Genomic DNA, 27,737 nt, shown 5'->3' on the forward strand with positions numbered 1-27,737 from the left:
GAAGGAACTGCAGGAGTTGGCCGGGTCCTGCTGTCTGTCCTTGGCTGGGAAGGGAATCCTGACATTGCATCTGCCGGGGTGTGGAGCCCAGGGCAGGGGCAGGATGAGAAATGGACCTATTTATAACTGCACGGAGCCACAGGGAGGGCACAGGGTCAGGAAAGGACTACACCAAGGTCAGAGGCCTGGCCCCAGGAGATGGGGGACTATGTAGGGAAGAACCATGCCTGAGAGCAAATCAGGGTACTCTATGCCTCTCGCAGTGCTGGGCCATGGTCCCATTCTGAACAAGAATGTCCAGCCTGCTTCCAAGTCATATCTGGTGTTGGGCGAAGGGAAGGCTCCGCTGGGCTGGGCATGACCAAATTCCTTCCTGCTATCTCATTGCTTCTCCGAGACAGGAAACAAGAGTATCCCGGAGGAGGGCACCCCTCTACTCCCGGGCTGTGGACCCCTGTGCCTGCCCTGCTTCCGTCATTTTGAAGGGGTCACCATCACGGTAAGTGGGCCACTGTGCCCTTAGGGTTGAGGGATTTAGTGACAGTGGTGGTGCTCAGTTTGGGGCCATCTCACAAAGGATGCGGTGCCAAGCAGCTTTGCTCAGCCCCGGGCAAATGTGGGCCAGGAGACGCTCTGCCTTAGGACTCCAGGCTTCCTGGGAGCCAGCTGCTGTTGTCCTCCACAGCACCTGCAGCCTTGTCAGCAAGGAGGCCTGGGTTGGCTTCCAGCGAGAGCCTTCTCTCCTGGGGGCTCTTCTGCCTATAGCAGCCCAGGCAGGAGGTATTGTGGCCCAGTCTTTCCTGCTCAGATTCAGGGATGATGGGGTTAATTAATGAATCTCAAATTCTAACTTGAATCGCTTCTTGGCTGTGTTGCTCAGAGTGAGTCTCTCGGTCTCTCTAGGTCTAGTCTCCTTCTCTGCAAAATGAGGCTAATGGGCCGACTTCACTGAGGTCAAGGGGGCAGCATTAGATAGAACTGCAAGTATAACCAAAGCTCTTATGTCAGTAGAGGACATCTTTGAGCAATTTATTTTCTGTTTAATTTTTCTCCCCGAGAAAGCATGCAAGGGCTGCTGAGATCCACTCCACTGAGCCCTCAGCAACACAAAGGGTGCCTCTGGGGTTGGCCTCTATAGGTGGAGGAGGTTGTTGGGGCAAGCAGACACCGGAAGCTCCTCCCTGTGACTCTGGGCCCCACCCTGGCTAGTCATAGTCAAAAGACCGGAATTCTGGACATGAAATCAAATTGTGCTCTCATCTATCCATGGCCACAACATCTCGTGCAGAAGCTCGTGGTGAAGCAGACACAGGAATGTGTGGTAGTGGTCACCTATGGAGAGGGCCCGCCTCCGTCACCAGGAGACTTGGGGTGCTGCTTCCAGCATCTTGCATGGTCTTGGACAGGACCAAGAACCAGCACATCATCACACACCCAATACAATACTGAGCCAGCAATGGGTCCCTCCCCAATATACACACAAACAGGTAGAGGCACACACACAGACTCACACACTCAGACAGCTGCTCTCACACATCTGTATATACTTACATACACTCACACACATCCACACAGGGGCTCATGCACTGGAACACACAGACACATCAACACAGCCACTGGGAGAACAAGCAGAAGGGAGGGCCTGTGCCATCCAGGTGTGTAGTTTGACCAGCGGATTGACTGAAGAGTGTCATCCCCCCAACAGAGAGAGAGAGAGAGAGAGAGAGAGAGAGAGAGAGAGAGAGAGAGAGAGAGAGAGAACCATGTGTGCATGTGCTCCTCCACACCACAACCCCACAAGGCTGCCAGACAAAACATCCAAGAATGAATTTACCTCTAGGAGGGGTTGAGGGTGATCGCCTATATGCATTGTATTGTACTGAGTAGGGCAACTTTTGCATATGGGAAAGGACTGAGAGGAAAAGCTTGTGCATACTGAGAGGGGTTCCATGGGACAGCCTGTGCATACTAACAGGGGTTGAATGGGATAGCCTGTGCATACTGGGAGGGGTTGAGTGGTATAGCCTGTGCTTACTGAGAGGGGTTAAGTGAGACAGCCTGTGCGTATTAGGAGGGGCTGAGGAAGGAAGTCTGTGTGGCTGGTGCAGTCTTCCACTGCTGTGCCCAGCACCTGAGAGTGTGTCTGGGGCCCGTGCAAGCTAGGTAAGATGTGGCGAAGGTCTGCTCCTCAAGTTACCATGAAATGTTGCCTAAGCGCCACACAACATGGGATAAAACATCCCACGGAGACTCACGGAATCTTGCCACCAAGGAGGAGTTGGAATAGACACAGCACTGGGCAGGAAGGGAGAACACCCAGTCTGAGCCCCGCCCACACTTCTCACTCGGTGAGAGGACCTCAGGTCTTACTCTGAGTGAACCCATCACTAACTCCAACAAATAGAGCTCCATGTCTACAAGCCTCTCTTCATCACAATGGATGCTGTTCAAGTGAAAACCCTGCCTGTCTGCCACCATCGCTCCTGGTCCTGATGTTGTTCAAGGGGAAAGCCCTGCCTGTTTGCCACCATCACTTCTGATCCTGATGCTGTTCAAGGGGAAAGCCCTGCCTGTCTGCCACCATCGCTCCTGGTCCTGATGCTGTTCAAGGGGAAAGCCCTGCCTGTCTGCCACCATCACTCCTGATCCTGATGCTGTTCAAGGGGAAAGCCCTGCCTGTCTGCCACCATCACACCTGGTCCTGATGCTGTTCAAGGGGAAAGCCCTGCCTGTCTGCCACCATCGCTCCTGGTCCTGATGCTGTTCAAGGGGAAAGCCCTGCCTGTCTGCCACCATCACTCCTGATCCTGATGCTGTTCAAGGGGAAAGCCCTGCCTGTCTGCCACCATCACACCTGGTCCTGATGCTGTTCAAGGGGAAAGCCCTGCCTGTCTGCCACCATCACTCCTGGCCCTAAAGACATCACTCTGTCATCTCTGATCTGAGCCATGGCATTGAAAGCAGAATCCTGCAGTGCTGCCACCAAGGAGACAGAACTTGGAGTCGGGTCTCATTGCCACCCACCGGGCCTCCATGTTTCTGACTCTGATCCCGAAATTTTAGGATTTGAACCTGGACCTTGACGCAGATGCACACAGCCATAAAGCACAATGAGCTGAGAATGTCTGGGAACTGCGAGGTAAACCCCAGTCCTACAGTCAGACCTTCCCACGTCCACCTCCAGGAGAGGCAGCAACTATCCTGCTGAGCTCTTTCTTCAGATATGCAGAGCAGCAGACAGAGCACGGTCACTCCGGGAAGTGGAGCTGTCCGGATACACAGAGCACTGTCTCTCTGACACCCTGGACCCCTCAGAAGCTCTGGTCTCAATGGGAGATCTGTAGAGACTTTGAGATGGTAGAGACTATGGCCATGGTGGGTGAGGAGGCAGGCAGCTCTGCTCAGGAGCTAAGGGACCTTCTCTAACAGAGAGAAGCCTGAAGTGGGCAGGGCAAGGCTGTGGGAAGTGGACAGTGGGCAGGACTGGCAGGAATCAGAGGGGCTGGAAGTATCAGCACCCCGTTAGAATTGAATCGGCTGGTTCAGTGTGAGGACTGCAGAGCCAGCCTCCAATGGTGGTCAGGTCTGGAAGAACAAGCAGGGGAGAACCAGTGCCCTCCAACAGTGTGGTGGAGCCAATCATGACCAGAGATGCCCGTGGATGTGTAAGACGTTTCGACAAGTTTGCACTCTAAGGCCTGGCTGGGCTTCACCACCTGCATCCTTTTGAGCTTGATCAAAAGGCCCACTTTCCTGGTTGATGTGGGTCAAACTGTGTCCAAAAGGTGTACCCTAATCATGCACTATGATCCTGGGTGGGCACTTATGTGGGAAAGGGAATGCTCGGATGTTATTATGTCAGGAAACTTGAAATGAGTAACTCCCAACTACCAAGGAATGTGGAGTGTGATGGATCCTAAATGCAGTGACAAAGCCCTTATGAAATATGGCCAAAGGAGGGAAACACTAGGAAGAAGCCACATGCAGACAGACATCCTAGTGCGTGAGTCTGGAGAAGCCACAGGCAGACGGAAGTCCCAGTGGTGTGAGTCTGGTCCTTCCTGCCTCAGAGCCTTGGGGCAGCACAGCCATGCTGACAACTGGATTGCAGACCTGGCCTCCAGGGCCCTGAGAGAATAAAGTGCAGTTGCTTTAAGCCCCCTGGCTTTGGCAATTGTTATAGCAGCCACCAAAGATAGAAATAGGCTCAGATCTGCCCGTTAGGATTACAGGTGAGGGTTTTATGGGGGTTTTGTGTAGTGTAGTGTTTTGTTTTTGCATCGTTATGTGGAAAAGGACATGTAGATGCCTCCATGGAAACAGGAATGTGTGCCGCACATCGGAGAAGTGGACAGTCGTCGGCAATGGAGAACCAAACATTTTTCACCTTGCTTGTTATTTTCTGTTTCCAAGTTCTTCCCAATGAGTACGTTACTTTTATTATGAGAAATAAAACAAGAGCTGTTCTTAAAAACAACATCTTTCTGTGGTTGTCACAAGCGTAGAAGCTGAAGAGCCCAATTTCTTCCCATCTGGCATCTCTAGCCTCACAGCACCCCCAGCCCCCTGGGGTATCCTGCTGCCCTCCCATGTCATAGGTAAATCAGAGGGCTCCATGCAGCAGCTAGCTCATCTAAGGACAGGCCTAGAAACGGAGTACAGCCCGTCTGACCTGGAGCCCAGAGGAGGAGGCCATGTCCTCCCATCAGACAGGCTTCTCTGAAGATGCCACCTCCACCCTCCTCCTTCCTGACCGCACCCAGTGCCTGGCCGTGTCCTTCAAGTCAGGTGGTGGGTGAATGTCTCAAGTGCCCTCCAGGCAGAGATAAATATCAGACAGCAGGATCCTGGAATTCAGTTTCTGATCTTCAAACGGAATGAAAGATAAATCATTTCTGCTGACTGTCTTTACCTGGCTGCGGGAGATGATGCATCACCATTTTTTAAAAGAAAATTAAGCCTTTAATTCCATGACATGTGTAATAAAATGGTACTTCAGCTCTCTGCACTGAATATATGGCCCATCGTGTCCTAATTTACTATTCTGACACTACCTAAAATGTTCTGAAGCTTTTAATGTGGCAATATATTCAAGCACCAAATCCAGCCTCCATACACAGCTGAAGCACTTAATCAACGCAACGGATGGCCGTGGGAGCAGAACGGGGTAGCAGCAAAAGGTGCTGGGTACATTCTAGCCCCGCCACTGATGCTGAGGTCAGCTGCTGGCTGCAGTTCTTATTCTGGAAGACAGAGATGACAGGACCTATCTGTCCCCATTGGGCCCAAGGTACTATCATCTCTCTTTCTCCACTAAGAATTCCTTCATGCCATTTCCTTTTCCTGACAAGGAATGCCGTGGCTGCTTGCATACACACACACACACACACACACACATACGCACAATCATGGAGCAGTTCATCCCAAGGCTCTGAGCTGTCATATATAATGTGTTTTGGATTCTAGGCCTTTATGGCCACAGATATGACCTGATGATCCATACAAAGGCCCTAAGGCCAATGTCGTCATAAGATGAAGGGCAGGGACCAGGGGATTCTAGACCCATGCTTATCATGTGCAGCTTTCTCTTCTGCTTGCTTATAACATTGACTAGTATGACCAGAGCCAATATATCAGCTGGCCTCCCAACCCTCCAACCCCTTGGCAATGGGAACAACCGCTGCATGGGTACCTTTGGATGTACGAAGGGGATCATTTGGAGTGGCAGCCCTTCCCTTCTGCCAAACCATCCGAATGAACTCACGAAGTCAATGGCTCTAGCTCAGCCCCCAGACAAAGCAAAATCCCATCTCATCCTATTGAAGGGTCAAGTGATTGGAATGGTTGATTTAACTCTTAGAAGACTTACACAGACATTTGGAAGCATGCATATCTTACAGCAGGCATGAGCAAGGCTCCTGCTGGAGACAAGAGTCAGCTGAGATGAAGATAACGGCTGTGCTGAGACTAACTTTCCGAAGGAGGCATGCTGTTATTAGCCAAACAACCTTAAACAAATTCTGTAGCTAGCACAAGCACCTTCCTCATAGGAGTGCTTGGTTATTCAAATTCCCCCACAGACTCAGACCCACACCTGACACACCGTCACAGTCACTGTGTGTTAGCTGCGGACTATCCCCACACATTACAGTGGCTTCCTGAATTTGAGTGACTTCCCAGGTCCTGCACAGTGAGTGTCCAGCATGAGAAGGCTCACGTGTGCCTGTGCTTCCTCGTCCCTCGCATTCAGGCCTTCAGCAAGTGCATGCACACTCCCTGAGAAGGGCACTTCAACTCCCAGGGCCTCCTTCACTCGCCTTCCTATGTCCCCTTTCTCACCTAGCTTCTCAATAGCTGCCTCACCCTGATTTCAGAGTTTTCCATTCAAGGACAGGAGTGTGTGTGTGTGTGTGTGTGTGCGTGTGTGTGTGTGTGTTCATGCATGTGAGTTAATGCACAGTAGGTTCTATAGGCCCTTGTTTAAACCTGCCATTTGCTTCCTGTGAAACTGAGTAAATGCCTTGACCTTTAAGCCTGCGGAGATCCGGTCCTATCTGTCCCCAGCTCTCCTCTCACAGTGATTTCAGACCCTGAGTTTAAGTCCCATACAATGAAGGACTCTGACTATTTCCTTTGCGGCCTGTGGTAGTTAGAGAACAAACATTCTCTAGAAATAAAGAAATAATGAACAATCGACTCCCTGCAAGCTACACATAGAACCCACACACCCCTGAACAGCAGGAAAATAGGCTAAGAAGATGCATCACTTTAACTATAATCTCTTATCATCCCCTACACAAAGCCTAAAAACAAGTGGCAGTTACAAGGAGTTAGTGCAAGCTCAGGCTTCATCTCTAAGAATCAAAATGGTCCTGGAAAGACCACTGCATTCAGCTGCAGAGGCTCCAGATTGTATAAATCCAGGAGATTTTAGACAGGGCAGTGCTGCAGGCCTGGGTCCTTAGACTGCTCCATCAGAGTGAGCCCCCACTGAGCCTCCTTCCTGGGTCCTGCCCAGACACAGCTGTGTTTCTAAACCATCAACTGATTGCTTTTTGAAGATTCCCAAGCCATAGCCAGAAGGCATAACTTGAGCGTTAGGTGAGAATGGAACGCAGACTGGAAGAGGAGACACTTTGTGCCACTGAGTGCAGCCTTAAGCCCTGGCTTCTGCTGCTGCCTTGAACCATTGTTTAGAGTCTTGGGCTTCTAGCACCTAGAGACCCTAAACTGCTTGGCCTTAATTCCACTGGCTAACCGCATGGATGGCCAATAGGGAGACCCTTCAGCAGACCCTTGTGCTGGCTGCGTGCAAATTCTGCCTGCAGGAGGCTCTCCTCCTCACCTAGAGAGCAGCAGACCCCGGCTTCTCTTACTTTGCCCCAGTGGGAAGCATAAGATATGGCCACATGTAAGACCAAAGAGTACGATGACTGCCTGCCCAAGACCGTATGCTGTGTGGCAGTGGGAAGATGGACAGACAGCAACCATGGCCCTACTGACAAATCCTTCAGCTCCCACTAGGCAGGGCCACTGCCTGAGGCTTGTAGGGGGAGCAGAGTCAGACAGTCGCAGCCTTGTGGCCCATTTCCAAGTCAATTTCCTCTCCCTCATCTCCGTCTCTCTCCCTGGTCTCCCCGGCCTTCACAGGGCCTAAGGAGACAGGATTCCTAAGAATAAATCCCCACCCCATCCATGGCTGGGTTTGGCTGTTAAGTCAAAGGCTACCATAGTACTAAGACCAAAACCTGGGGACAGTGCTGCTGACAGCTCCATGACAGCCCAGCGGGGAGGACAGCTATATTTAGCGCATGCTTGACCTAAGATGCTGTCTACCAGGAGCAGAAGCACAGCGAGGGGGCAGAGAGGCGTGGAGGAGAGGCCCCACGCACCGACAGGGCCCCAGCCTTGTAGCCTCAATTAGCTACTCAGGCAAGTGTCGGCTTTCCAAACACAACTTTGTTTGCAGTGTTAGGGAGGCCTCATGACTCACCAGGAGGCCTGATAGAAGTCACCGAGCATAGCAACCTTGTTGGGAGTGGAAGCTAAAAGCAGCTGGCTCTGTCTACAGTGGGAAAAATTTCACAAAGGAGTTGATCAATGTGCTGGCTCCAGGTCACAGAATCAGTTTCCTGGGAGATCACAGAGTGTGTGTAGGGGTGTGGGGGGTGGTGGTGTGTGCAGGTGAACTGGGAGAACACAGTGTGTGTAGGGGGGCATCCAGGTGAGCCTAGAGATGGCAGTGCAGGGTGGGGAGGCAGATGAACTGGGAGATTGCATTGGTTGGGGGGGGGGGGGTGAAGTCCAGGTGAAATGGCCATGACCAAGTTCTTTGTAAGGAAATTAAGATCCACAAATCAGCTCAGTGGTGGTGGTGCACATCTTTAATCCCAGCACTCAGGAGGCAGAGGCAGGTGGATCTTTGTGAGTTCAAGGCCAACGTCATCTGTAAAGTGAGCCCCAGTACTGGCAGGGCTGTTACACTGAGAGACCCTATCTCAGGTGGGAAGGGATACACAAAAACAAACCAAAATCAGCTACCAATCCTTCAGGTGGTGATTTGGGGTTCACCCCCATTCGACAAAGGTTCAGAAGGTGTTTTCTGAAAGTTTCACCAAGGGCCTCAGTAATACTTGGGCTGCAGACATATTATTGTTATCTCCACCTCTGGAGGTGACCCAAGAAAAACAAAGCTGGGGGAGGGGCTTAACATCCCAGAAGCAGTCTTAACCTCTGCCCTTTGAAGTGCCTGAAATTGGCCTGAGCCTACCCTGTCAGCACCCTGGGGGAGGCTACGAAAAACACAGAGCGAGGTATGTCTTTCTGTAGCTCATGAGCTCATCCCAAAAACAAGAAACCCTGGGTAGTTCACTCTGGACCCTCACCCCCAAAAATAGCCCAATGGCCTGGCCTCACCAGCATGCAGGTGCCTAGACAAGATGAAGGGAGGACGGGTTGAGCTGCCCTGAGACAAACAGAATTGCCTCGGGGGCTCACGGTCTTACTGTGTTGGTTAGCTCTTCACTGCTGTGACTGAATACTGAGAAAAGTGTCTTAAAGGAGGATTTCTTCCAGCAATGACTTCAGAGAGTTGAGTCCATAGTCAGTTGACATTCAAGAGGCACATGGGACTATAGGTAGCCTTTATTTATCAGGCTGAGAAGATGGCTTAGTTGATAAAGTGCTTACTGTCAAGCAAGAGGACCCGAGTTCAATTCCTCTGCACATACATAAAAAGCCATGTGTGCTGGTACATCTGTATTCCCAGTGCTGGAGAGGCAGAGACAGGTAGAGCTGTGGAGCTCTCTGGCCAGCCAGCTTAGCCTACTGGTGAGCTTCAGTTTCAGTGGGAGACTCTGCCTACAAATATACAAACAAACAAACAAACAAGATATAGAGTGACTGAGGAAGATACCTGATGACCTCACACACACACACACACACACACACACACACACACTTTCATCTCTCAGATCCTCAAACACATACATGCACATGCTCTCAGCCACACACACTCATACCCCTGTACACGTTCTCACACCCCTGTACACGTTCTCACACACTTGAACACGTTCTCACACACCTGTACACACATGTACACGTTCTCACACACCTGTACACGTTCTCACACACCTGTACACGTTCTCACACACCTGTACACGTTCTCACACACCTGTACACGTTCTCACACACCTGTACACGTTCTCACACACCTGTACACGTTCTCACACCTGTACACGTTCTCACACCCCTGAACACGTTCTCACACACCTGTACACGTTCTCACACCTGTACACGTTCTCACACACCTGTACACGTTCTCACACCTGTACACGTTCTCACACCTGTACACGTTCTCACACCTGTACACGTTCTCACACCCCTGTACACGTTCTCACACACCTGTACACGTTCTCACACACCTGTACACACATGTACACGTTCTCACACCTGTACACGTTCTCACACACCTGTACACGTTCTCACACCTGTACACGTTCTCACACACCTGTACACGTTCTCACACACCTGTACACGTTCTCACACCTGTACACGTTCTCACACACCTGTACACGTTCTCACACCTGTACACGTTCTCACACACCTGTCCACGTTCTCACACCCCTGTACACGTTCTCACACCTGTACACGTTCTCACACACCTGTACACGTTCTCACACCTGTACACATTCTCACACACCTGTACACGTTCTCACACCTGTACACGTTCTCACACACCTGTACACGTTCTCACACCTGTACACGTTCTCACACCCCTGTACACGTTCTCACACACCTATACACACATGTACACGTTCTCACACCTGTACACGTTCTCACACCCCTGTACACGTTCTCACACACCTGTACACGTTCTCACACACCTATACACACATGTACACGTTCTCACACCTGTACATGTTCTCACACACCTGTACACGTTCTCACACACCTGTACACACATGTACACGTTCTCACACACCTGTACACGTTCTCACACACCTGTACACGTTCTCACACACTTGAACACGTTCTCACACACCTGTACACACATGTACACGTTCTCACACACCTGTACACGTTCTCACACCTGTACACGTTCTCACACCCCTGAACACGTTCTCACACACCTGTACACGTTCTCACAGCTGTACACGTTCTCACACACCTGTACACGTTCTCACACCTGTACACGTTCTCACACCCCTGTACACGTTCTCACACACCTGTACACGTTCTCACACCCCTGTACACGTTCTCACACACTTGTACACGTTCTCACACCCCTGTACACGTTCTCACACACCTGTACACGTTCTCACACCCCTGAACACGTTCTCACACCCCTGTACACGTTCTCACACCTGTACACGTTCTCACACCTGTACACGTTCTCACACACCTGTCCACGTTCTCACACACCTGTACACGTTCTCACACCCCTGAACACGTTCTCACACCCCTGTACACGTTCTCACACCTGTACACGTTCTCACACCCCTGAACACGTTCTCACACCCCTGTACACGTTCTCACACACCTGTACACGTTCTCACACCCCTGTACACGTTCTCACACACCTGTCCACGTTCTCACACCCCTGTACACGTTCTCACACACCTGTACACGTTCTCACACCCCTGTACACGTTCTCACACCCCTGAACACGTTCTCACACCTGTACACGTTCTCACACCCCTGAACACGTTCTCACACCTGTACACGTTCTCACACCCCTGTACATGTTCTCACACCTGTACACGTTCTCACACCTCTGTACACGTTCTCACACCCCTGTACACGTTCTCACACACCTGTACACGTTCTCACACACCTGTACACGTTCTCACACCCCTGAACACGTTCTCACACCCCTGTACACGTTCTCACACCTGTACACGTTCTCACACACCTGTACACGTTCTCACACCTGTACACGTTCTCACACACCTGTACACGTTCTCACACACCTGTACACGTTCTCACACCCCTGTACACGTTCTCACACACCTGTTCACGTTCTCACACACCTGTACACGTTCTCACACCTGTACACGTTCTCACACCCCTGTACACGTTCTCACACACCTGTACACGTTCTCACACACCTGTACACGTTCTCACACACCTGTTCACGTTCTCACACACCTGTACACGTTCTCACACACCTGTTCACGTTCTCACACACCTGTACACGTTCTCACACCTGTACACGTTCTCACACCCCTGTACACGTTCTCACACACCTGTACACGTTCTCACACACCTGTACACGTTCTCACACACCTGTTCACGTTCTCACACACCTGTACACGTTCTCACACCTGTACACGTTCTCACACCCCTGTACACGTTCTCACACACCTGTACACGTTCTCACACCTGTACACGTTCTCACACACCTGTTCACGTTCTCACACACCTGTACACGTTCTCACACCTGTACACGTTCTCACACCCCTGTACACGTTCTCACACACCTATACACACATGTACACGTTCTCACACCTGTACATGTTCTCACACACCTGTACACGTTCTCACACACCTGTACACACATGTACACGTTCTCACACACCTGTACACATTCTCACACACCTGTACACGTTCTCACACACTTGAACACGTTCTCACACACCTGTACACACATGTACACGTTCTCACACACCTGTACACGTTCTCACACCTGTACACGTTCTCACACCCCTGAACACTTTCTCACACACCTGTACACGTTCTCACAGCTGTACACGTTCTCACACACCTGTACACGTTCTCACACCTGTACACGTTCTCACACCCCTGTACACGTTCTCACACACCTGTACACGTTCTCACACCCCTGTACACGTTCTCACACACTTGTACACGTTCTCACACCCCTGTACACGTTCTCACACACCTGTACACGTTCTCACACCCCTGAACACGTTCTCACACCCCTGTACACGTTCTCACACCTGTACACGTTCTCACACCTGTACACGTTCTCACACACCTGTACACGTTCTCACACACCTGTACACGTTCTCACACCCCTGAACACGTTCTCACACCCCTGTACACGTTCTCACACCTGTACACGTTCTCACACCCCTGAACACGTTCTCACACCCCTGTACACGTTCTCACACACCTGTACACGTTCTCACACCCCTGTACACGTTCTCACACACCTGTCCACGTTCTCACACCCCTGTACACGTTCTCACACACCTGTACACGTTCTCACACCCCTGTACACGTTCTCACACCCCTGAACACGTTCTCACACCTGTACACGTTCTCACACCCCTGAACACGTTCTCACACCTGTACACGTTCTCACACCCCTGTACACGTTCTCACACCTGTACACGTTCTCACACCTCTGTACACGTTCTCACACCCCTGTACACGTTCTCACACACCTGTACACGTTCTCACACACCTGTACACGTTCTCACACCCCTGAACACGTTCTCACACCCCTGTACACGTTCTCACACCTGTACACGTTCTCACACACCTGTACACGTTCTCACACCTGTACACGTTCTCACACACCTGTACACGTTCTCACACACCTGTACACGTTCTCACACCCCTGTACACGTTCTCACACACCTGTTCACGTTCTCACACACCTGTACACGTTCTCACACCTGTACACGTTCTCACACCCCTGTACACGTTCTCACACACCTGTACACGTTCTCACACACCTGTACACGTTCTCACACACCTGTTCACGTTCTCACACACCTGTACACGTTCTCACACACCTGTTCACGTTCTCACACACCTGTACACGTTCTCACACCTGTACACGTTCTCACACCCCTGTACACGTTCTCACACACCTGTACACGTTCTCACACACCTGTACACGTTCTCACACACCTGTTCACGTTCTCACACACCTGTACACGTTCTCACACCTGTACACGTTCTCACACCCCTGTACACGTTCTCACACACCTGTACACGTTCTCACACACCTGTACACGTTCTCACACACCTGTTCACGTTCTCACACACCTGTACACGTTCTCACACACCTGTTCACGTTCTCACACACCTGTACACGTTCTCACACCTGTACACGTTCTCACACCCCTGTACACGTTCTCACACACCTGTACACGTTCTCACACACCTGTACAAGTTCTCACACACCTGTACACGTTCTCACACTCCTGTACAAGTTCTCACACACCTGTACACATTCTCATCCACCCAGCACGATAGATGCGCATGGGCATTGTCTAGGAATGTGACCACCGGTCAAACCTTAAAGAGAGAACCACCAGACTTAGGTCTGAACTAATAGGAAACAGCATTGGGAAGGAGAGGCAAGCAGCTGTAAGTTGGGATTTTAAAGAGACCGTAGAGGGCCAGGTGTGGCTGTGCATGCAGCCACAACAGTTGGTCAGTGTGGCAGGAGAATCAAGAGTTCAGTGTCGTCCTTGGCTACATAGGAAGCTTGAAACCAGCCAGTCTCTATCTCAAAAACTAACCATAGAACGCTGCCCTAGACAGCTTGAACAAAGACATTCCCTTGAGACTATGAGGCTCCATTTCCTGTCACTAAAACCCCCTACCTAAACTCAAACAGGTAATATCTGACAAAACACAAAGCCTTGTTCAAGTAATACATCACTCTAACACAGGCTGCTTGCCCGAGTCACCTGCATACTGGTGGGGAAGATAAGGCCTGCCCACTGACTGGCTCAGTCTGTGCAAAGGGCCACGATGACATCGTAATGCCCAGATCAAGATGGAGAGAGAGTTCCACCACGAACTAGGAAGAGTCTAAGATGGAGCTGGAAGGCAGACACAGACCTTTCTCTTTTCTGCCTGCTTCTCCATGGGTACCATCAGTGTCGCTGTCACGGAGGTGGGGAGTGGAAATGAAGAGGTAGCTAATAGTCCCAAAAGTCGCCACTCCGAGCCTCTGTGTGTTTCCAGCCCAATTGCTTGCTCTATTCAAGAGGTCTGCTATGCACTCTGGACTGACCCGGCATTTCTACAGCCATAGCTATTAAAATTGTTCTCCAGGGAGTGACCTGACTTTTGTGGCTTTATCTTGTTCCAAATAAAACTATGGTCATTGGCTGTTCGTTTTCTCATGGACATCGTTCTCACAGATGCCCTTGGTGCTGGTGACATCAGATCTATATCTGAATTGCCTTCTTGTGCAAGTCCTTTTTGCCTTAAAGCCTTCTAGACTCCTCTGCGCCATCACTGAGAACTCGGCACCCCAGTCAGTGGAGCTTTCTTGGGGATGCAGGTGTTTTTAGGTGGGGGTTGTTTATGAGTCTGTATGGAATGTCTTTACTCTCATTCCTAGGTCTCCACATGCCTTCCAGCAAAGTCAAGGGTCAAGGGTCAAAATTCTTATATTCTCAACCTCAAGCCTCTGTCTACACAGTGTGTGTTCATTGGAAAGGGGGTCTTAGAAGCATTCTTCCTTGGAGGTGCTCTATTTGGACTTGACTTCCAGTACTGTCCCTCATTTGCTGTCTAGCTTTGGTAGGTCATAGTGTTCTAGATATCAGTTTCCCCATCATGAGAATCAAAGGAAATGATGTGTAAAAATGCTTGATTCGGTCCAGTTCTTCCAGGACAAACAGTCCCCTACAGGGCTTGTTGAAGCAGGGGGTCTCTGACACACTGAGCCTAAGAGCCGACATTTCCAGCAAGAATTGATTGAGTGCGCACAGTGCCCTGTGCCGAGAGACAACCTTCTTGTAGTGCAGGGCAGTGAGCAGCCAGCCAGCCAGCGGAAACCACCCAAACATCCCACTTCACCCAGGTTGTGTTTCCTGACCCCAGATAAGCACCAGCTCCAGGGCTTGCTTAAAAACAAACCAGAGCAGACAGGCCTCTGTCCAGACTCCAGCAACTGAACGTCCCAGGGGAGAGAGCTGGTAATCCTCACGGTGATGGGCCTCTGGGATAGAGTGCTCCTCCGCTGGGCAGAGGAACACTGCAGGCCCACATCTCGTTCTGTTGGCAACAACTGTATGTGGGCGGAAGCAACCCGTGTCCTTTCCACATAGGAATGTGACTACGGAGTCACTGCAGGGTTTCCCTGAGGAAGAGGCCTCCTGCAGCCTGCGAATGAAGACCTCCTGAGGCTGGAAGCGAGACTCTCTGAAACGTGTGTGTGTGTGTGTGTGTGTGTGTGTGTGTGTGTGTGTGTGTGTAGCTGGGGAAAGTATCTCAGAAGCAGGCAGGCTAAGGGGGACTTCCTAGGGGAAGCCTCACTGCTGGCACAGGAGAAACTGCCCAAAGCAAGACTTATTCACAGTAGCCCTCACAGAAGAAACCAGGAACATATATCAGACTCACCTGGGAGGCCTTGTAACTCCTCTACCTAAGGCTGAGCATCAGCCCTCACCATTGCCCAGAAACAGAAGGGTGGACACATCTGCAGGGGTCCAACGCTGCGTGGACAATCGCTATGCACAGCACTGGCTAAGAAGCCAGGCTAAAAGGAGGGACTCACATCCCGGCTCGCCTGATGCCTCCCATCAGCACCCGGGTAAGACAAGTCCCATTTCCACAAGAACTCTCACTTTAAGTGAAACTATGAAGTCATGTTTGGCTGCATCTTTAAAACCTGTTTTCGAAAAGTTGCTCAACACCACTAATGATTAGAAAGATGCAAATCCAAACCACAGGGAGATACCACCTCACACCCATTAGGATGGCCGTAACAAACAAACGAAGAAGGAAGTGGGGAGTGGCAGAGGTGGGAAAACATCAGCCCCCGTGCAGTGTTGGCAGAACGGAAAGAGGGGCCATGTCTATGGAAAGTAGTTAGGCAGTGGGCCAAAAATTAAACATAGACTCGACATATGCGTTCGCAATTCCATCATTCATTTTTCCGTGTGTGTGTGTGTGTGTGTGTGTGAGAGAGAGAGAGAGAGAGAGAGAGAGAGAGAGAGAGAGAGAGAGAGAGAGAGAGAGAGGAAAGCAGGCTCTCAGGCATTTGCAGCACCAAAGGTATCCCATCCACTGATGGGTAAGTACGCAGTAGGCACGGGCAATGAAGCACTCTTCTGCTTGTAAGCTGGGGGAAATTCTGGCGCATCCTACGATGTGAACAAATCTTAAGGACGTTATAAAAATGAAATATATAAGGCACAAAAAGATGTTGTATTATTATACTTACAGGAAGGAAAAAAAACCAAAATGGGAGTCAAATCCATAAAAAGGAAGATGAATAGAAGTTTTCCAGATACTAAGGAAGGGGGTGAAGGAATGGAGAGATGTTGTTGAATGGATTAATAGTCCAGTTTTGCAAGATGAGAAACTCTGGAGGCCAGATCCACAACTTTGGGAGTGTGTGTAACATCACGCCATAGCATGGCGTAGAACTAAGACGGTGCATCTTATGCTGTGTGTGTTTTATCAGGATTCACGAAGAGAAGCACAGCACTGAAAGAAAAACTTGACACAGTGTGGAAATGATGAGATTCACTCACAGTGCGGGGCTTTTTGTTGTTTTGTTTTGTTTCTCTGAACCAAATGTTTAAGTCAGGGCTGGCAAGCAGAGACACCGAGCCTTTGTGTGTTGGTTTTCAAAACATCTCCAACAAAGGTGCAGAACATTCAGAGAACATGAGTGTTCCTTTCCCAAACACAGAGAGAACCCACTAGGGGACCATTGCAAGGGAGGCAAGTGGGCCACAGGACTCCCAGGTGCTCACCGGACACGGCTCGTGTGGTGCTTTCGACTCCTATGAATGTGGTTCATTTGTTCCCCTTTGTCCTCTCCTCATAGTGGCCAGGCTCTCGGCTATGGAAGCGCAGAGCAGGCAGGAGTCCAGGAGTCCAGGGCTGGCAAAGGAGTCTCTAAATGGACAAACTTCATCTGGGCCTGGAGCTGGGAGCCACTCACAGGAGACCCTGTAACCGCCTCTCCTTTACAACCCTGGCCGACCCACGGTAGGGAATGAGCGAATGACAGTTTGCACCAAACCACAGTGGGGCTACGTTTCCAAGAAGGGTATCTCTACCCCGGCTTGTCTTTGCCCAGCTGGCCTCCAGGGAAGTCTAGCTCCTTGTCTGAGGCCGCTTTGGGAGGCTGTATCTACCCATTTGTATGCCTCTTCTAAGCAACTATGGACCTTTTTTGTTATGGAAAAACTAAACCAGGCCCAATTTCTGATCAACTTCACCTTTCAGGCTCACTCAGGGAAGACAAAATCCATTAAATGCCCCTGCTCTCCTGTGAGAGGCACGGAACCCCCATCGCAGTGAGATGGGAGTTCTTGAGGGGACAGACACGCTGATGTGGATCAGTGTCTGGCTTATTGACGGTGCTTAATAAATATTCGATCATAGCAATCTTAATTACTGGATTACATCATGTCTGTCTTAGGGTAGGAGATAAATAAATAATGCCACCATAATAACGAGGCACTCATGGAAAGCTGCTCAGTTTCAGCTCCCACCACTACACAGGAGGTTTTTAATAAATTTGGGTGGATTTCATATTTCATAAAAAGGTATCTCTCTGCTCACTGCAGGTGAACATTTCTGAAAATAAGACTTATTTAGTATTAATAAGTGCAGAGCTTCCTGGTTGCCTGTTTTACATACTCATGTTCAACTCAACATAGGTCATAGGAGTTTGCCGCCAATGCCAAGGTGATTAAGTGCGCTACAGTATCCGTACTGCAGGGGGCGAAAGTGAGCAAATGACATTGTAGACTAAGCCAGATCCTCTTCAGACAGAGCCCCAAACTCACACATCTTCCAGCAGCGTTCCAGAAGGTTTTATATGAGAAGAAAAAGAGCAATGGTCAGCAGTAAGGACAGACCCTGCCAGGTCTAAAGGAGTGGCCTTACAAAGCTCCCATGGCCCTCTGCAGGAATAACAACCAGAGGTGTTCAGTCTCCCCCGTTAAAAAGCCAGGAGTACAGCTATAGCCACACAAATGGCTTCATTTCTAAATGCTACTCATCAATCCATGTTCCTCTAAAGCCCACTGCCTGTGGCTTTACGGACCTCATCTGGCCCTGCACTGGAGGGGGAGATCAGAGGCTAGTGCTGAGAACCAGAACTGCTCCTTCTGTGAACACCTGGACAGACAAGGGCAGGAAAGATCTGAGCCTAGCATCACCCACCGCAGGGTGCGATGGCACTGGTCCTTACCTACCACACTCCCCATGGGATTCCCCATAGTCTCCCCTGCTCCTCTGCTTCAGGTGGGGAGGCTGATGAGACTGTGGGTCTCCGCTGGGCACCGGGGCATGCTACAGCAACAGGACGCCATCTGCGTGCTTGCCAGCACCACGCTGTACCCGAAAGCCTCATACTGTGGACGGAACTGATTTCAAAGTTATATGGAAAACTCTGGAAGATTCCAGAAGCAGAACTGGTTTTCAGGAGCATGGCCTCAAATGCCAGATATCAATCCGGGAGGCAAGATGGTGAGCAGCAAAACCACTTCTTCTAAGAACACACATTCTAACTTTGCTCAACTTTATACTGCAGTTAAGCCAAGTCTGGTCTTTTGGGCACTGAACCAATCAGGAGAATGAGAAGGAAACTTCTCTAGTGGCATTCATGGGGTGGGGACAGCCCTGATGTCCTCCATGTCCCATGCATCTCTGACAGGAAGGTGGATGCTCTGAGCAATTGTCCATGAACCTGAGAACTCCTCTCCCTCCTGGAGTCCCAGGACCCATAATGCAAAGACCCCTACTCTGGAGGAATCCTTGACTGGCCCTCAAGAACAAACAGACAGCACAGGGCTCTTTCACAACACCCCACCCTGCCAGGCCTCCATTCTATCACAGTGACATTAGCCACTAACTCTATGTGGTTTTAGCACAGGGACACACGTGGGGTAAAGATTGCAAAAGAGCCTCTTGTTACGTGTCTTAATTACTATACTTCAAGTCACCGGCATGGCATAAACAGCATTAAACACACACACACACACACACACACACACACACACATGCATGCCCAGCTTACAGAACAGTATCTGCTGGTTTCAGGTTATTTTTGTATTTAACACAAGACAACAGAGTACGTGTGTGTGTGTGTGTGTGTGTGGTGCTTTCTTTCTTTACATGTATATGTAGAGTTTTATATTAGAGTATGCAATCCATTTTTACATGGTTACATAACAGCCCACCCTAATGATTTTCTCCCATTTCAATTTTCTAATTTGGAAGGACAGCCTCAGACAGCCACACTCTAGGCTTGGACCTTTAACTGTTTCTGATGTTTGTGGGCTTGCCAATATTTGTAGCGATGTTGGACTCCCTGAAGCCACTTAGTATCAGATAACCCTAAGTGAGGTTACCAGACAGCCTGGAGTCTGCGGGACGGGCCAGGCTGGCCCAGGTGCCACCGTCTCTGCCACGTGGTGAGAGGAACAGACACAACTCTGCCCCATCATGGTCTGCCTGTGTTTCTGGTTCCCTGATTGCCTCTCCTTCCCTGAGCCCTCAGCCCCCACCCATTCACGCAGATCATCTTTTTCTGTCCTCCCCTCTTGGGGAATTTTTCTTTTCTGCTTAATTTCTGGCATTTCAAACAAATGCATACAAATCTCAGACTATGGGCAAACAAGTGACCAAATTCAGATCTCCTGTACCCCAGCCCCTGTGTGACTTTAATATCCCAGGCACCATGAAGTCCCGTATCTGCAGTTTTACCTGCATGCTTCCTGCTACTTTATGCTACTATCACACTTAAAGATTCCTAGAAATTCTTTAATATCAAATCCCTGAGCAGTGTCATTGCTGTTTAGACGTCTGTGAGAGTCTGGTGTAGACTAGTGTACACATGGTACAGGGTCATTGTTCCTGTCTGCTTTGCTGTAATACTTTGTTATATAAATCTACCGCCTTTACTCATCTCATCATTTCCCTTTTTTGGGGGGGGGGGGATAGGTATTAATTTTTCTGTCAGCAAGGAAAGTCATAGGTTCTGTTACAGCATCTTCATACATACAGGAAACCGGTCTCTCTACCTCCAGATCATTCCACAGACATCTTGTTTTCCCAAGCACATCTTGCTGACTGCAGCCTCATTGTTGTGCTTAGTACTTTTCTCTATCTGTGTCCACCAAGGGTGGGCTTGTTAAACTAGGCTTGGGGGCTTCTTCTAAGGACAGCAAGAATCCTCACTGGTTTCCATAGGCAGCCTCCTCGTGGGCAGAAATTCCACTGGTGTCTGATGATCTATAATACTTCATTTCCACCCGCCCATCATTAGGGGAACTTTCCTTCACCCATCGCTTGTGGCTTCGAACCATTTGATACAGTTCAGGTGCAGGTCAGGCTATGCCTGCTGCCTTGCCCCATTTTTTCAGAAGGGTAAGTCGATCCCTGTGTCTTTAAGGGCATGGAGGGCTGTATGAATAGCCCTTTTTCTTCCAATCATTTATGAACTAATCACTTTAAAGACATTTGATTCTTAACCATGTACACAGCGCTGCTTCCTTTCCCAGTGAGAAACTCTTCAAGCCAATGCCTCAACTTTTTTATATGATTCTGGGGGATTTTAGATGGCCTGCCTGTCTTTCTGAAGTAACGAAGTGTTCCAGGATATGCTTGCATGTTTTCTGCTTTATTTATTTGCCTATTTTTTTCTTTTTACATAAGAAAGGGTATTTGAAGCAAAAATCTAGGCATAAACCGGGCGATGGTGGCGCACGCCTTTAATCCCAGCACTCGGGAGGCAGAGGCAGGCGGATCTCTGTGAGTTCGAGACCAGCCTGGTCTACAGAGTGAGTTCCAGGACAGGCACCAAAGCCACAGAGAAACCCTGTCTCGAAAAACCAGAAAAAAAAATCTAGGCATAAATCATTATGTCAACTAGAAGATACTTTGCTTTCTTAAAAGAGAGTTATCAGAAGTCACTGCTGATGTTCCAGAGAAGGAATGCAGAGCTTTGCCCGATATTGTCATTTCTTATCATGTTCATCTCCTTTCTCTACTACAAAATAAATAAATAAATAAGCCTTGCATTCTAATGGTATCAGCACGTCCACTGGTGTGCTTCTAAGAACAGCCTAAGATTTTATTTTATATTTGATCTGATAGGTAGATCCTCATAGATACTAAGCCGAATCACTGTATTTTAAAACCATTTGATGTGTTTCCCCCAACGTGCTACCTAGACAGTAAGTTCATTTGCTTCGATTTTGATATGTTTGTTTGTTAGTTTGCCTACTGAGGCTAGGAGCAGAACCCAGGTCTATTCACGCTGAGCAAACGCTCAATTCTAGGCTAAATCCTAAGCGTCCCCATTTGTTTCACTTCACTGGGACAAATGGCTCCTCGGTTTTCCAGATCTGATGTTTTCTACCTTGTTGTTTGCGGCTATTCGTTTGTTTCCCAACCACCCTGACTTGAAATAATCACACAGAAACTATATTATTTGCAATACTGCCTGGCCAATCGCTTAAGCATATTGCTAGCTAGCTTTTATATTCTAAACTAACCATCTCCATTAATCTGTGCATCACCACAAGACTGTGGCCTACAGGTAAAGTTTCAGCGGACTCCAGCGGAGGTGTCTATCCCCAGCCACAGCTACATGGCTTCTCTTTAACTCTGCCTACTCTTTCTACATATCTCTTCCAGCCTGGCTATATTCTGTTAAGCCACTGACCGAAAGCAGCTTCTTTATTCATTAACCAATAAAAGCAAAAGATAGACAAAAGGACTTCCCACACCATTTCCCCTTTTCTGTTTAAATAAAAAGAAAGGTTTTAACTTTAACATAGTAATATTACATATAACCAAACAGGTATCAGCCAAGAATAATAGTTGCAATATTTATATCTACTTTATCTTTTATCATAACTAAGGAAAACTATAATTACAACTATATATTCTTTAACTCCATAAAAGACTCCAGAAGGATATAATACTACCTAAATTAACAGGAAGTACATTATAAGCAACTTTCAAAACTCTAGAATTGACAGAGACATCTCACTACCTGGACAGTCACCCAAAGTTCTTCTGTAACATTGGGGCATCCGATCTTCAGCCTGGAGGCCCATAGTATCTGGCAGACTTTTCCATGCAAAGATCTTCTGCCTTGTAATGGTAAAGTCCATCAGTTACTTTCTTCTGTGTCTTGTAGAATGTTTTATGAAGCAGGATCCCCGAAGGACCATCTCACCTTTAGGCAAATTCAGCAGTCATTTTTTGTGCATCCTCCATGTCCAGTTTATACAGCATAACATCAAGCAGTCCAGGCAAGAGCAGTTCCTTGCCCAAATGACTAACAAACTCCATAAAGAGCCTCTTCAATGCCCACCTTCCTCTTGAAATAGATTGGTGCTGCCAGGAGCAGATGTGTCTCATTGTCATTAAAAGTCTAAGTTCTTAAAACATTTTAAATGTCATATTCTGAAGGTCTCTGAAAGATTTGAAAAATGCCTATCTAACTGAAATATATCTTTATATCTAGAAAATCTAACTAACATGATAGAAGCTTGACTATTATAGATGATTATCTATTAACCTATATTTCTTAATTATACATTACATTTTTAAATGAGCTGCACAAACACAATACCTTAATCAAGAGAAGAAATATATATGTAACAAAATTGAACTAAAATTTGTATCGATAGACCAAAATCCATACCAATGCAAATTATTAATCTCTATAGCATATCCCCCCTTTAAATGTAAACAAACATTTATAAACAATCCTTTAGGGAATCTGGGCATAGTTCTCTCCAAACTGCTTCCTGCTTTATGTTGGGCAAAGTATTTGGGGATTCACAGAGACCTTTTGAGGGGTCTTGTTCCATCAAACCACTTTAGTCTGGAAGGGTTCCACAGAGTCTCATCCTCTGTGGACACAAAAGAACCATTTTTCCAAAGCAATAAATCCTTAGACCCAAAGATTGGAGTCATAATACTTTTAAAATACATATGTTGGTTTAGCTTAGCAGCCCATACTCAGTCAAAAAATTCAAAGAAAACACCTAATAATATACATAATCCAGACTCTCTTACGTAGCTTATTTTTCTTATGCTATTACTTTTTCTACAGGTTTAATATTTATTTTATTATCTTTACTCCTTTAATCTATGACTGTCTGTATTATTTTATATTTCATTTACTGTTTCTATACTCTTTTTCTTCTCTCTACCAAGCCTACATACCTTTTAAAACACACTGTGTCTTGTTTAGAGGTTTTTCATGTCTGAATCTGTCCTATTGTACATCTGAAATCCTTTTCTGTCCAGGAGCACTTCTAAAAATGCTAAGTGGTATTACTAGGACTAAGGTTGCTTTGACTTTTGGCTCTACCCAGTCAAACATGGCAGAGGTTTCTTCAGTGCAAGCCATGTTCACAGACCCATTTTCAGGCACACAGCTGGTCTATGTTGCCATTAGGAAAATTTTGTAGCACTCTGCTCACAAACCCCAAGTAAATGTTCCATAGCTGGACCTCCCAAAAGAGTCAGAGCTGTCTGTGCAACTAGCACGAATGCGGAAGCCTTCTTAAAGGAGCCATGCAGTTTTTGCTGCTACCGCTGAGTCAGGAAGCCTTCTCTTAAAAGAATTGTGCCTCTGCTTGCTTCTAACACACAGCTCACCAGAGAAAATGTTGCTACCAAAAGCCATGCTTAACTCTGTTCTTTTGAGTCTAGAATTTCTTTTTAAGATTTCTCAGGTTTTATGTGGATTTAGCTGGCACATGTTGGCATGTCAATTTATAAAAATATAAAAATATTTTGTGTATAATTTTTACACTAAATATAAAGATATTTAGTGTAAAAAAATTAGTGTATAATTCCATAAATTATTTTCATGTCTCTAAACTAAATAAAGGTACCCAAGAAAGGGCAGTTTCTGAGCTGTCTAACTTCCATCCCTCTCCCCTCACCCTGTCCCATTCCTTCTCCGCTGGTAACCATTTCTGGTTATTGTCTATTTATGTTGTCTTTTAGAACAACGAGGACAAAAGTGGCATTCATTCACAGCCCCCTCCTTGAATTGATAGTAAACCACGTTTCTCTCCCTTGTCCTCAGAATTAGAAGCTACAAGGTCAGAGAGGAGGCCTTTATCTCTCTCTACAGTTAGTACTCCAAGGCAAAGAGGCATGCAGCTTCTTGATAATCCCTCAGCACGAACTCCTAAGATTGCCATTCACAGCAGATCTGCCATCACCCTAACTAGGACATAGCCAGAGCAGTCTTATTATGACAAATAATGTCATGACCTGGCTTCACTAGCCATGATTTAATGCCAGTGTAAACACATGTTCTGTCTCATTAGATACTTGCAGAGATCTGGAGGCACCAAGTGGAGAAGGAATCAAAGCAGGTGCCTAGGTTGGTCAGCGGTTGGTGGCCTGGGAAGAAATGCCTTAAACCTCTGAGATCAAAACCTATAATGCTGGTAGCTTGGCTATGAAGAGCCCTGGGAGCTTCTCAAGGGCTCTGCAAAGACTATAGAGGTGAGAAGTAGAAGATCAGGGCAAAGTGCTCTTATGCAGAGAACTTACTGGGAACAAAGGATCAGAGGCAGGAGAGAGGTTAAAAACAATCCTGTCTCCATAGAAATGGGTGACGGTCATTTAGACAGTGACTTTTCTCTCCCTGTAGTTGTTCTGCAGAACAGAGCTGAAATACCTGTGGGGGCAGCCAGCGCTCACCTATGCTTTGTGGTCCATGCCTTATGTGCAGGCAGTCTTGGATGCTATAAGATCAGTTTTGTACCAGCTGCGTGGAAGCAAGGTCTAATGATAGGTTTTTTTTAAACCCACAATATCCCAAGCATGATGCTCCCCAACGTACAATGACCTTATGGTCCAACAAGCACATGATAAGCCGAAAATTCATCAGCTGCAAAACAAGTTTCAACATGCATGGTCAGGTGGGGTGCTCCTTTCATGACAGGCTGAGAAGTACAGCTTCTTGTCCCTGCCCAGCACCTCCACAATAGTGAGACCAGATGCTACTAACCTGGTGATCAGCATTCATACCACCAGGTACATGCCTTGTTGTCACAGATATAAACTGGAAAATTCCAAGCAGGGTCATTGTACATTGTAGATCATCTATCACAATGTGTTGAACATAGGACATGACTGAAGTGCTTATGTGTCACAGGAATCTCTCTCTCTCTCTCTCTCTCTCTCTCTCTCTCTCTCTCTCTCTCTCTCTCTCTCTCTCACACACACACACACACACACACACACACACACACACACACACACTTCACAAACTTTCATTGTGAAGTCCTTACCAAGGAACCCTGGAGGTTAAGCCTTGGGGAGGCTGTCTCACCCTCAAGCCAACATGTCCCTCCATCGATGACAAGCCCCAGCTATGTCCAGGCAGGAAGAGCAGCAGCCCCGTGGAAGAGTCCTTAGCCACATGGGTCTACTGTTTTCAGACTGTGAGATACTAACGGAGCCCTCATTCTGAGTTTAGCAAGCAGTCAGCATCCTTCTACATCCATACAGATCCATGTCCTGAAAGACTATTAGAGTCTGAATCTGAAAGGTGCCACATGGGCTCATGTTTTGAGCATTCTAGCCCAGCTGTTTGGTGTGTCTTGACCCTGCCCCCAGTCCTGTGCTGGGATCAAACCTAGGGCCTCATACAGGCCAGGTACTGCCTTTCTTCGTCTTTTTATTTTAATTTTGAGACAGAAGCTCACTAAGTTGCCTAAGCTAGCCTTGAACTCACTCTGTAACCCAGGCAGGCCTTAAACTTGTGAACCTGGTGCCTAAGCTTTACAGGCTTGCACCAACAAGCCCAGTTGTGGCACAACTCAAAAGGCTATGGAGCCTTTAGGAGGTGTGACCCAGCTACATTTCACTATGGGCAGGGTGAGTGTCTCTTTTTCTTATCTCCTCCTGAAGCTCTGGGATTGCGAACTCACTAGTGTAAGGGCATTGAATGGTACCAGGCACAATGCAAGTGTTCTGTGTGGGCTGGCTAGCTTTTCATTTTATTATCAAGTCAGGAAGATGCCCCAGGCTCCTAAAGACATTGACAGAAATGATGCCCAAGGAAAGCTTGGTGCTGGAAAAGAAATGTTTCCTATGTCCAGGTCACAGGGGTAGAAGAATTGGGTGAGTTACCGCCTGATCTTTGCAGGGATGTGAGCTTCAAATAACCAGAGCCAGATATCAGCTACAAGAGCCACCCTGCACTGCCCTCGGTCCCCGCTTTTGCACATGTCTAGTTATACAGGTATAGCACAGGTTAAAAGTGATGTCAGGTGAAGCTAGTGACCATCATAAGCATCAAGGCCACAGTGACCATCATAAGCATCAAGGCCACAGCTCGGCCATTTTCGCTACTGCCATTAAGCAGGCACTCTGTCCTGCTATGTTCCTGAGGCCTGCTGAGAGCCGTCCTTGCAGGGACAGAACATAGTAGCACATTGCCTGAGGACAACTTTATTTATGCTCCTCTGAACGGACAAGCAGGCCTTGTTTTTCTAGACCATTCAGAGCACGGTGGCTCACATAGCGCCCATGAGTCTACATTTAGAATGGTGTCTTCATCCACATTCTTTCCATGCAGCTCATGGCTCCTGGGCTGGAAGACAGTGGTCACTTCTTCTCAGCCAGGAACCATGCGGGCTCTGGGCTACGGAGACCCTGTGTTCTTGATCCAAAGTCTAACTGTTGTCTCTGCCGGGAGTGGTCTGTGTCAGCATGCTCACAGTAATGAAAGCAGATCCATGGCTTGCCAAAGGTGGAACTTTCCTGGGGGCAACTGAGTTCTGGAGTGGAGCACAGTGGCCTGGTTAGCTTGCTAGGAGGTTCCTGCTAGGCAAATTCTCTATTGTTCTCTCCCAACACGGCTGACGAAGCTGCCCGTCACTCCCTGGACCACCAAAAACGCCCCTAGTCTCTTGTCAGTCCGTCACTTCAAGCAAACAGTATCAACTCTTGCCTGGGAGCACAGATCACCGTTTCCATGATCCCAAACCAGACATGAGGTCATGCTGGCCACCTGTGAGGCATTAAGAGTAAGCTGGGAAGAGCGACACGGAGGACGACAGCGAAGAGAGCTGGGAAATCAGAAGCCCCGCTGAACGGTTCAGTTCTTGTTACTCACCCAAAACAAATTCCATGTAGAATGAGGTCTCGCAGTGCAACTGCCTAAAGCTGGGATGAAGTGACTCTGGCCACACAGAGACAACTCGGAACTGACTGGATTTGTTTGCATATGTAATAGGAGAAAACAATCGCTAAAATATCAAATCTATGATTTCTTGGGT

At 48.2% G+C, this 27,737-nt stretch overlaps 1 protein-coding gene across 1 annotated transcript in view; it reads left to right on the forward strand.

Moving 5' to 3' along the window:
* The first annotated feature begins 202 nt into the window (after positions 1 to 202).
* C10H10orf71 (chromosome 10 C10orf71 homolog) overlaps positions 203 to 27,737 on the forward strand; it is a 55,229-nt gene continuing 27,694 nt past the window's right edge. The window contains exon 1 of the mRNA XM_075988759.1: positions 203 to 499. The gene's annotated coding sequence lies outside the window, so the exon portion shown is untranslated. The remainder of the gene's footprint in view (positions 500 to 27,737) is intronic.

This window comes from Microtus pennsylvanicus, chromosome 10 (genome assembly GCF_037038515.1).
Source record: "Microtus pennsylvanicus isolate mMicPen1 chromosome 10, mMicPen1.hap1, whole genome shotgun sequence".
Classification (NCBI taxonomy): Eukaryota; Metazoa; Chordata; class Mammalia; order Rodentia; family Cricetidae; genus Microtus; species Microtus pennsylvanicus.